At 35.8% G+C, this 12,840-nt stretch overlaps 1 protein-coding gene across 2 annotated transcripts in view; it reads right to left on the minus strand.

The window, feature by feature from the left end:
* The window catches only part of LOC108003884 (keratin, type I cytoskeletal 10-like), a 65,838-nt gene extending 55,308 nt beyond the window's left edge, over positions 1 to 10,530 (minus strand). Inside the window, exons 1-2 of one of the 2 annotated variants that reach the window (XM_028664285.2) lie at positions 10,315 to 10,530; positions 8,622 to 8,779 (exon numbers count right to left, since the gene is read on the minus strand). The gene's annotated coding sequence lies outside the window, so the exon portion shown is untranslated. Of the gene's footprint in view, positions 1 to 8,621; positions 8,780 to 9,274 lie in introns of both variants that reach the window. The other variant, XM_062079167.1, reaches the window with a different exon arrangement.
* Between the last annotated feature and the right edge of the window lie 2,310 nt (positions 10,531 to 12,840).

The following is a 12,840-nucleotide window of genomic DNA, read 5'->3' on the forward strand; positions in this document are numbered from 1 at the left end:
TGACCACAGGCATTTTCATGAATGACGGAGTTGAACCTCTTCGCTATCAGTAAACAGTAATCATTATTTTAAAGGAAACGCGGAGTACGAAAACTCCGGGTTCTGGATTAATGCCGTGCCGAGATTTCTCTGGAATTAAGCCATTAGGAGGGAGGGATCTGTGGAGGGATTTCTGCAGCGTAATTTCTTCAAGGAGTAAAACGCAAGTGGAAATTTTTCTTCTTGGAATTGAAGGGGTTTTAATATCCGCGTGCGCCTTGGTGATGGGATGAAAAAATTTGGAGGGATGTAAATAAGACGTTGTTGGCCAAATGGAGCGAGACGAGTATATAAATATTGAGAAATGGAGGAGGATGGATAGTAGAAGAAGGGGAGGAAACAAATAATAATAATAAGGTAATCATGAGTCGTTGAGTTGAAGGCAAGTAAAATAAATAAACGGCACTGTTAATTGCAATGATAAATGGGATTGATTTGTTGAACGATTAGAAGAGTTTCATTTCGGATAATTCATGAAAATAATTTTTGTTATAATTTAGAAAATCTTCTAATCTATCGAATGGTGAAGTTTTTTAGAACGAAAGTTATGAAAATTAAGAGGTTCGTTCTAAAAACTGTGTAGCTTCAACGATTATTCAATTATGTTTCTTCACACTGATTTATAGGAAGAATATAGGCAAGAAGGATGAAATCGAGCAATCTAGATGTTCAAGGATGGTTGATGACTCGAAAAGACGTGCTAAGACCTTGACGTTACGTTCTTTCAAAGAATAGAAATTTATTCTTAGAGAACTGACGTAGAATCGAAGTGACGATATTCACTCCACAACCTTTGGATTCATGCACGAACAAAATTTTTACACAATCTTCTCCTCGAATCTAGTTTCGATTATAAATTTCCAAAACGATCGTGAAAATTATAAATTCAATCCATTTACAAAAAAAGAAAAATTCACAGAAAGAATGATGATTCGTTCCTGTTCAAACACAAGCAACCCTCTAAAGAATCTACAAAATTACAAAATTCACTCCCATAAAATTACAATCTCCACGCAATAACCAAAATATTATAACCAAATCAGACAAATTCGAGGCTCAATTACAATAATTCTTCCACGCGAATACTTCGCAACAATTAGACGTCTTAGACGAAAATCAACGCGAAGCGATCCCGCAATTAAGGGATGGTTCAACGGTATTAAAATCGGCGAAAAGGGGGTGTACATAGTGGATCAGAGACCCACGCCTTTAGAAATCCTCGTATCCTTCTCTCCCCGACAAGTTTGGCCGCTCGTTATGAGCCGAGCCATTAACCTTTGAAAAGAAATCCTCCTCCGTAGGTTTCTTCCTTCCCTGTAGTTCCGGATAATCCTTTCCTCCCGGGAAAATTTGAAAGTCGACGACTCGTTAGATTTTTTTCTCCGTTTGTTCTTTTTCCCCTCCGATTTTGATTTGGTTCGAAGACGAGATGGAGTGGAACTATTTTGCAGAATGGTTCTCGAATAATTGTGGTTGAAGGGTAAGAAGATTTGGCGGAGAGATTCTGGTCGAGATTCTGGCGCGGTGGGCTATGTTTTACGAGACGGTTTAACGAGTGGGGCAGACCGTTTAACTCGTTGCGTTTGGCGGTGTGTATCGTTTAATTGTGGGGAATTTTATTGGGAGATAAATGAAGTTCAAATGGAGTGCCGATGGCACTAATGAACGTGTACAAGCTTTCTGGGATTTCGAATTCTGTCGTTGGTAATAATAATAACGTTTGTTTCTTTTCTTTTAGCGCGTGTTTACCTACCACCAATAATTCGACCTCTATTTTATAATTCCAACTACTTCATCAGGAAACATTGAATACACGCGTAGAAATTTATTCACAACATTTATAACTTCAACTCGAGAAATAAATTATTATATACGCGTTATATATAATCGTTAATCATATAACAACATTTCAAACACAATCCATCCTCTCCCTTCCCCTCCCCAAAAAAAATCTCAAATAATCACCTTCACCTAATTATTCCATCCCTGTCTCGCCACCCCATCCCGCAGCATCATTAAGAATGCAAACCCGGCACGGAATCTCAGGAACATCAGCAGCGTGAAATCGCGACTCGCCCCTCCTCCCCCTCTTAATGGGACGATGCGACGTCCCGGAAGCGCGAAAAGGCGCGGGAGACAAAGGCTCCCCTCTCAAAAGGAGGGCGAAAGAAAGAGGAGGAAGAAAAGCGCCCCTTTCCTCCCCCTCCGTCGTTTTTTCATTCGCCAACTTCTCGAGGTGGCGAGAAAGAAACGAGCAAAGTATCCTCCGCTTAACGCAGAGTCAACTCACCGCGGTTTCTTAACGAGAAAGGAGGGGTCGAATGGAGGAGAGAGAGAGAGAGAGAGATGGGGAGAAAGGCGCGGAGGACGGAGAGAGAGAGACGGGGAGGAAGTTGGCCGAGAGACAGACGGCCTATTCATCGAGCAGCTGCACCCCGGCCCGCGTTTCGCGATATTAAAGGGCGCCACGGGTCGACCTGTATCGGCGCCCGTCGCGACGTCGGCGTCGTGGATAAACCTGGCATGTACACGGTGTCCGCGAAATAAATTCCCCGCGATTCTCGGGATTTTCGTTCGAACGGAAATTCATCGCGAGTCGAACGAAAGAAATGGGGGGGCAAGAGTTGAAACATCTCGAATAAACTTGTCTATTGGATTAATGCTCGTGAATGAGGTTCTACAGCTCGTGATTATTTCTGATTCTAACTGTGATCTCGTGTTCTGATTTTATAAAGTTCTTTGTTAGAGAGGTTATTTTATTATTAGTTGCGTTCAAAGGGTGCAAAGGATTTTGATGAATATTGGAAGATTCGATTTCAAGTTATTTTATCGATTGGGTGGTTAATTTATTATGTACTGTTCGTATTTTTTATTTATATAGAAATGGATTCGAATCTTTTTATTATACTTTTTTCTATATTCTGAAGAGGATATTTTTTCGAGTATATTTAAATCTTGATAGAATAGAAATTTTCATGAATTCTTCTTGATTATTCTTTTTGTTATTCTATCTCTATCACTCTTCTGGGGAGCATTCTTCAAAATCAATAAAAAATAATGGAGAGAAAATATAATTTTTAAATGTTACAAATCCAATGAAAAACAGTGCTTATGAAAACATTTTATCCATTCTCTAAAGACATCCTGTATATAGGCTTCTAGCTAGGAGATTTCCACCCTTCGTAGCTAATAAAAATTTTTATTTCCAGGGTTAAGACCGTAGATTTGCTGGTATGACGATTACAAGGGAAAAAAAGAAATATAAAATGAAAATGTAGAGACATTCGTAAAAAGAAACAAATGTGATTGATAGAGTATCGTGGATGAGGGTGAAATTGAAGAAGGAAGAGAATGTAAAAGAAATATATATTGTGAATCAAAGATTAGCTGATTTATTAGATGATCGATAGTGATGGGTTTAAACTGCGCGAAATTACTATGGAATTTTATCGCTATACTCGAATAATGAGATTCGGAAATTTGTAATTTAATTGCAAATTTAATGTATTTACAGTTAATTTATAACGACAGGAAGTTTGGTATTTGGCTATTTGCATAAATTCCACGAATCTAATCGTGCTAGCGTGGATACTGCGGTGGATCGATTCGTTCGTTGTGGAAATGATCGTTTACAATCGAGATTTACAATGGTTTGAAAACTTTTTCGTTAATTTGCAACATGGTAAATCTTTATACAAGAAATATTATTGATACTCCATAATCGTTGCAAAATTGATATCGATTCATTGGAAAATTGTTCTCGAAAGGATTTCGAGTTTCTGTAATTTTGATGATTGGACGTTTGATGCATGGAATGGTTATTGGTAGTGATGAGTTTTTGACATGGTATAAATTCATATAGAAGTTTCGTATAAATTGTACTAGTATATTGGTGTTGAAGAGAAATATTGAAAATTCGGTATCGACATTGTTTGATCGTTGTAAAATTTATACATTGTTTTATGCTTCTGGAACAATAAAATATTTAAATTTATAAAAAAAGAATATACATATATATGTATTCGTAATTTTAACGATTGAAAAATGGTTGTTGGTTAGTTTCGAATAGATATATATTTATAGAATTTCTATGAATAAATTGCATACGTACTGCTAATAATAAGGTATTATAAAGGAAGTATTGGAAGGATCTATTGGCAAAGCGGTGTAGTTATGTATGCGAGACAGCCATACCAATTGAATACTTGCATATACGTAAAAATGGTATTAAAGCTATCGTCGTTCTTTGGAATATTTTTTCTTTTTTTTTTTTCACGACATCTTTGGAAATAAAGAAAGGAAGAATTGTGCTTTGACAATGGAAAAATATTGACCAAATTTCTCTGATGAAGAATATTCCAAGCTTTTAATTATTTAACGAGAGAGCGATGGAAGTGAATTAAAACAAAAATACTGCGAATATGTCGAAAATGAAGAAACACGTGTAAAAATAATTAAATAGGAAAAGTTAATAGGAAGAAGAAGTTTTGAATATTAAATCAGAAATACGAATAAACTAATTGTTAGAATTAGTAATAAATAATTTTTCTCGCAAAATTCTTGTCAAACTCAATAAATCGTTGCAGATATTCCGCTAAGAAATTGCATGAAAATATAATTTCGTCCGTTTCACAGCACGAGTTTGACTACAAACGATTCATTTCCCTTTACAGTGGTTAGAGTCGGTTACTTGTACGTATTCTGTACTCTGTCTCTTCTAAAATACCTACGTTATTCCGAGAATCGTCATTGAATCAGAGAGTTTATAAAATTTGATAAAAACGTTGGTGCGCAAGTTTCAACGTTGCACGAACATTTGCTGGCATAAAAATGGTTCACGATTTTCTTTTTTTTTTTTTTCGCATCGCGAAAACAACTTTTTTCAATAGAGAAAATTTTGAAAGTAGAAAGAACAATCGATTGCGAATGGGAAACGAAATGAAACGAAAGAAAAGATAAATTGAAAAAGTTAAATTTTTTTTTTAAATTTAACCATCAGAATTACAATTAATTCGAAGAGAAGTATAAAAGAATTGAATAAACTTTCGAACAAATTTAACGACAACAATTGGAAATATTCTGTGAGGAATAAAATAAATGATTTTAGAAAAATCAGATCAACTATTTTAATGAAAATTTAAATAAATATTCCTACATTAGGTATAAAATTTGCTTTTTCGATGCGAAATCGTATTTCGAAACCAGAAAATCAACAACGAAAGCTCAGAAACATCATCGAAAATGGGATGAAAAATTCCATTCGATATTTGCTCCAGAAACTCGAGTCAATGAATAATGGCCAAGGGGAAAAAAGCTATAATCGACTGGCGAGAGATCGAAGATGAAGCGACAAAGCTAATTAAGCTCGATGCGAGAGTTAATCTTTAAGAGAAGCAAAAATGAGAGGAGAGTTTGATTTAAATTCGAATCCTGTATCTTTTGATTATTCCCGTTAAAATTTATAAATCTCTGCAACAAATTTCTGAATCTACGAATATCAGATTGGAAATACTTGAAATAACAATTGATATCTTTTAGTAGATAATTGTATAAATTTACTTTGACTCGGATATTTAAAAAATTTGTTGGAAAAAAGTCGTTATAAGGTGATTAAATATCATGATGCCATTTGTTAGTTAGGTATTTGTCCTCGAACATTAAAAAGTTTCGGCGTTACCAGCTTTTAAACTTGAATTATGGATGGGAGAAGTTAAAGAGGATTGATAAAATTTACGACACGTTTGTCAGGGAACTTAGCTTTTTGACGTAAGACAGAAATATCCAAGTTAAGCCTCGAGGCTTAAGAAGGCTTCCTCCACTCCATCAGGATTATGCAGGGGAGAGCGTCAAAATGATATAAAAGTTGATTATTCGGGATCGAATTTGTGAATTGAAACATTCTTGGAAATATTTTCTCTTCAAATTTTCTCGTCAAATTTTCTTTGACAAAAAACAGGTCAGATTAAAGTCTTTTATTCGAACAAACCTGCATTGTAATTCGAACATTTTTCTGTTGAACATAACCTCAAATGAACCTTAAAGTTCTGATCTCTCTTTACTTTTTTCCCCTCCATTTATTCTCGTGTCGAAATTCTCTTAGCAAACCAAGCTGAAACCACGATTCAAACGTCTCAACACCCCTCGAAATATAACCTCGAATAAATCTTCTTAAGATTAAACTTCTCAACGCAAGCCCGTAACGGTATACATCATCATTTTTCTCTCGTTTACAACATCTCGTCCAGCGGCATGAATATTCAAAAGACGAGTGGGTTGCACGACACGCGTATCTATAATATAATACAAATAACTAGATGTCCCTGTGTTCCACCATATTACGTCTGCATATGCATAATATGCGCAGCCATGAAACGGCGACGCCATTGTTTCTGCCGGAATAATGGGGTGGCCATTGAGCGCAGAGCGCAGGATAAATAAATAAATCCTTGGCAAACGCACATTTCGCGAATTCATTAACTCGCAACGGTGATGGTTGTTCGACCGTGCGAGGACAAAAGCGTGAAAAGGCGTGCAAACGCGATAAGTCGCGTGTTCTCGACGTTCGCTATCGTGATCAATGGCCCTTTTCCCATTGAATTGGCGAATGTCGTTGATTCTTCCATGAGAATCGTTCCATTCGAGAACAGAATAAAATTCCACAGATGTTTCGGTTTATCGACCTGCGCATATGCACTGATAAACTTTATTATTCCGCCTTGTTAATCGTCGTTGCGAAAGATTTCCCTTTTCAATGGAAATTGAAATCAACGGTGTACATTATTTATTCCGAATTGTTGTATCGATCATTATAGTTGCGAATGGAATGGAATTCGATCGATCATGTGTATTATTTATTCTTCTTACGCTTTCTCTATTATCTGATTTAATTATCTCGTTCTTAATTCTAGTTCAAAAAAATTTGAGATATCGTGAGATGATATCATTCGTCATTTAACACCAGAATTTGTGCGGTTTCTCAATTAGAACTAGAGGAATATGGCACGCGAATCTTGTACATGTATTGTGGTCGATGTATTGTTTCTGAAACCTTCTGGTTGCGCCATTAAAATTACGCGTGAAATTTACTATTACGCATCGAGATTCTTCCATCGAGATAGAAGACGAGACTCTCAAAGAAAATTCAAAGAAGAATTAATTTAACATTGTGAAATTTTAAAATTTCAAGGAAAACAATTATTGATATTCTCTCTGAATATTAGCATTTAAATAAATATCGATGATATTTTCATCACGAACGAAATTGCACGGATACAATAATTTTAATTTCGTTCCGTGTGATCGAACCACGTTTATTCCTATTGTTTTATCGCGTCCATGAATTATCCATGGCCCAATGAAATTCGATCTTTGGATCCACAATCCCGGTATTTATTTATCATTATTATCAGTTATTTATGATTGCGCGTTTGTTATTTCGACGCCTATTAATGATTAATTTGGGCAGAATATTAACATGCATAATTGAATGGGAGCACGAACGAAAAGCGGAAAAAGTGTCGAAGAAGAAATTTCTTTTTGGAATATCGTAATTCCTGTTTGACCGAGTAACGATGATATTATTGCGACCGATTCTTCTATTTTCTAGGCGAGGATATAATGCTCCCTGGGCCAAGTTCGAGAGAATATCACCGAGATGAAGCTTGTTTAAGGAGATAATACTTTTATAGAGTGAATTCTTTTCCTCTTCGCGAGGATGTACGAGGTAATTTCCGAAAGGAGGTCGATATTGTAATACTTTGTGTAACATGATTTTTGCAAAAGAGATTTCATTGCTCGTTTCGAAAGGAATACATTTCTTTAGGTATTTTGATTATTTTTGTGTAATTATATATATATGTATTCTTTGGGAAGAATTTAATGAAAAATAATTAAGCAGAAGATTGGATGATATAAAATAAAAGATTGAAGATATAAAATTAGAATTAATTATAAAACAAGATGGTAATTTTTCTAATAATTAGAATATTATCAGAAATGGTAATTCGATAACCATGTAATTAATTTTTTCTTGAAGTGTATTATCGATAATGGATAATTTTATCGATATGCAAAATGCAAGAACTTTCATTTTGGAATAATGGTAATAGGGTGCTTATTCAATTTGACTGCATTATCTACTTCTACTATCTTTCAACAGTTTTCCATCAAGAATTTTCAATCTCCAAAGATAATTATATTTTCCATACATCTCAATTATCATTTCATTTCATATTTTAATACAAAAATATGCAGAGTAAAAGATTATACGTGTATATTGAAAATCCAAAATTGAACATTTTCGGCAAAATTTTACGCCATCGTCCTTATTTCACAATTTAATATTTAACAGGATTAGTTAGGCATCGAAAATTCACTCTAAAGAGTAACCTCGAAAAAAATTACCAAAATAAAATCCCTAGCCGTTCAATACTCCCAGGATGATGAATGTTCTCATTCTCCCCACGAACTCGAATCGCGAATACCCTCCCAACACGAGTAAAACTAAATTCCATAACTCCATAAATCCTTCTTAATCAATGATCGCGAACCTTTCCGTCTACTGATGCAAATGTTACACCTACCTGTGCATCGACGGTGTTCTCTTTAGCCTCGTTGCGTGGACATGTGCGCCGATCAGGATATCGATGTGACGATACTCGTGCCGTATTACGCACGTACCAACTGCACCTACTCCCGTTTCCGGGTCGAGGAACCCGATTTATCGAGGGCGCCGCTTCTTCTGCAACCATGCAAATCCTCCGGATTAGATGTGTTCTTCTTTAAACCTTTGAGCTCGGTGCTCGTTCCTTTCCTGTTTTTATTTTTGAACGAATAATTTGCGAAATATTTGGAAATATATATATATATATATTAGAGTTGATCGCTATATTTTGAGATTTTTAATTATTTCGAATCTGCGTGAATTATCTGGATTTGAATTGCTTTTTTTTTTTTTTAAGAAAGATTTAGATTAGATTTTGAAATTTTGAAATGATTCAATGGCGAATATTGAATATTGAAATTGGAACACTCTTGAGATTTTGAATATGTATATAATTTTATATAAATAATTTGACTAGGTTTTGGCGAAATATTGAAATGGAATCTCTGGGAATTGAACTCTCTTGAGATTTTGCTCTCTTGTGAATTGTCTAGATTTGAATTGTATATTTATTTTTGTGAGTTTTAATATTGATTTTCTTTTGAATTATTATTTTATTGTTCTATCGATTACCTTGATTTGAAATTGATGATGCCTATTTCTTGTAATTAATTACTGCATACATTATTTAAATTGAAGTTATTATTCCATTAAACAGATTACTTGTTTCTTCTCACGTTTTACAAATGATTTTTTTTTTTTATTTTATTTTATAATATATCGATTTTGAAATTTTCACAAAATTTAATCACATTTTAATTACTTGATTATAATGCATAGAATTTAAATTATTATTTTGCTGCTCTATCATTCGATCGAGAAAATTCAAGATAAATGATATTCCCTTATAAAATTCATTTATAAATTTTTGGAAAGCCTGCTTAAAAATTCACTCCAATTAAAATCATTGTTCTTTTAAATGAAAAAAGGAGAACACTAAAACTTGTTTATAATCTTCTCTTCTTCATTCACAAATTACCATAATTAGAACGATTGCTTCATTAAAATTAAATTCAAGTATAATTCTATTCCAATTATGTTTAATTTGAATCATTCTCCCCGATCGATAAATAAAATTCATCTAAAAATAGAATAAAAGATGTATCAAATCTGTAATTAAAATCGTTCTTCCCCCAAAACTAACATTAACAATCTATCGAAAGAATTTCTCTTCCATTTTATTGGAGATCTCTTTCTTCATACAGATCACGATCGAATTAATTAAAACTATAGTATCATCCATCTTTAAGTATATCCATTAAAAACAGGAGAGAGGAAGAAATCTCTTCCTCCGTGTCTCCATCCAATCCAATCCACCCAGATACTCTTTAATCTCTCATCGATAACCCGAATCGAAACGATTCCTTCCCCGTTCAAACCTCATCGATCACTCTCGAACAAGAGATCCCAAATAAATAATCTTGCAATCGTCCTTATTTAAAATAAATCCTCATCCTACTTATTCTCCCCTCCAGATTCATCCCTCAAACTAGCTCGTTCCTAGGGGCATACCTATATATCCTAAACTTCGTCCAACTTTCATCCCCCATGTCCAACAGAAAACAAAGAAAAAGCAAGCAACAAAAACTGCGCCAAACTTCTCCGACCCTTACCCCAAGAATCTCTCCTCTATCCTCCAGCCTTTCGCGTCTTCGATGCTCCTGAACAATGGACACTGCAAAAGGGACTTTCGTAGTGCGCACAAAGAGAACAGCCAATGCACCAACTCTCTCCCATAGAGAAAATATCACCCTCAACCACCCTTCGTCCGTCCGTCCGTCCGTCCGTCCGTTCGTTCGTTCGTTCGTTCACCTTCCTCTACTACGAAGCAAGCACGTCAACAATCCTTTTCACCCTTTAAAAACCAAGTCACGTTTAAAAAACCAAGAATCACTACTTCCTTCCATCCATCCATCCGGCAATCCCTCTTCTTTAAATCTCCCAAATTCCGCGCAACAAACGAAAGTCCAACAATACCGACTCTCGAGTAAGGATACCGCCCAAGGATACACGATAAACTCTCTCTTTTTTTCTCTCCTCTTCCCAACCTCCTCTCTTCACCTTTTATACGAGTCCAACGACCACCACTGTGCCCCTCCCCCGTCCAAACTGTCAATTCTTTAATTCTAGGTACAGGAAACAGGGCCGCCCAACGAGAGGAGCATAGGTAACAACCGGCCGGCCGGTGTTCCTCGTGGATTCTAACTTGTGGCTCGGCGGGCGAGCGACAGGGAGAGCGAGAGCGAGAGAGGGAGCGTGACAGAGGATGGACTCTCTCCCTCGCCGGGTGGCAGCCAGGTCACCGACCGTGATCGTCCTCGCTCCGACCGAACTGTATCTATCGGCGGCGCGCTCGCGACTGGGATCCAGGATCTCGGATGAGAGGCGAGCTCTCGAGAACGAGCGCGCATGCGCCGCTTCTCCGTCCTGCTCTAACGGGTACCACCCCACCCCACCCCGCCACGCCGCGAGAAGCGTACCGCTCTCGCTCTTTCCTTCTACTTTTCTCTCTCGCGCGCCCGTTGCTGGTTGCTGTTTCGCGTCCTTGTCTGTTGTGGGCCGCGTGGGTGGCGGTGATAACCGCGTCTCCCTCTCGCCGCCGGTTTCTCAGCCTGCCCTGCCCTGGTCTCCTGCCACGCCAGCTTATTCTACCCCTGATACTCGCCCCTGCATGTGTAAGCAGCTGTTCCTCGAGCTCTTTGTTTTTTTCTTTTTTTCATTCTTGTGATTTAGATTTTATTTTTGGGATTTGGATTTTGCTCCTTTGTTTCTTGAGAGTGTTTTTGTTTGGAGATTTTTTTTTTTTTTTTTTTGAGTTTGGAGTTTGGAGGTTCTTGAGGAGAGAAGGGTTGTTGTGCGTCGTAGGTGTTTAGATCTCGTGAGTTTTTTTCTTTTTGGGGGAATATTTTAGGGGAGGGAGGATTTTATTATTAAATAATGATTCGAGTGTTTTGATTTTTTTTACTGGGATGGGAGTTTTTCTTGTTTTTTATAGGCTGGAATAGATAGGCGAAATTTGGTTTTGCGCTGTTAGGGATGAATAGGGGGTGGAGACTTTAGAGGAATTGAATCGTGAGGTTTTTCGAGGGGAGAAGGGGTATATGTTGGAAATGTTGGGGAGAGAGATGTTTGAAGTCGTGAGATGATAATTAATGAGGAAGAGTCGAGGGTGAGGTTGTGAAAAAGAGAATGTGTAATGGGAAGGGGTTTAATGGTTGGAATTGGTTTTGAAATGAGTAGTGTTGTTAAGTAATTGAAATACAGGCTTTTGTATTAAATATTTCTTCCTCTATTTTTGTATTTTTTTTATTTATTGTTATTCGTTTAATTAATTGTCTAAAATTTTAATTCCATTCATTTATATTATTTATAAAATAAAAAAAATATGTTATTATTGTATCTCGATCAATTTTTCGAAATGATACATCAAACTTATTATCGTTAATACGCAATTGCTTATTTTCTCTTATAATGTAAATATTTCTGATTTAAAATTTAATACATTTATGATAAAGAATGAAAACATGAGAACCTACCTCTCTCACAAGGTAATTTTCGAATTATATCTCATGAAAATTGTGCCTTTATTTCTCTATTCGTGCTTTCCTTTTCTTTCTATCGCGTACGCTTTCGCGAGTCTGATCAGACATTGACTCGTTCTACTTGCGCACGGTATACTTCCCTTCGCTTTTCCGCTTCCTTTCTTTCCACACTTTCTTTTCTTCTTAATGAAACAATATCGCTCTTTATACATCTCATTTCATCTGCATATTTTTTTTAAACCAAGAAGCATTCTTTTATCGAACAATACAAAGAATAGTAGAAAGTATTCCGTTGAAAATAATTAAAAACAAGAACGTTTTTCAATCTTACCAAGAATTTCATTTTTTTTTATTGTTTGCGATCTCTTCCATATTTCTTATATCATATTTTATAAAAAAAAAAATTTGATCATTCATATTTCCCTACTGCGAAATTTTTCCCCAACTGACTCTCCTTATTGCGTATTTCTTTATTACGAAATTCTTTTCTAGTTGAAAAATTTTCTGATAATAAAATTCTTTACAATCTGAAAAATTTCTTAGGAATAAAATAATTTTTTCTTTCGAAAGGAAGAAATTTTCATTAATCTTATATTT

The sequence above is a fragment of the Apis cerana genome, linkage group LG9, assembly GCF_029169275.1.
Source record: "Apis cerana isolate GH-2021 linkage group LG9, AcerK_1.0, whole genome shotgun sequence".
NCBI classification, from domain to species: Eukaryota; Metazoa; Arthropoda; class Insecta; order Hymenoptera; family Apidae; genus Apis; species Apis cerana.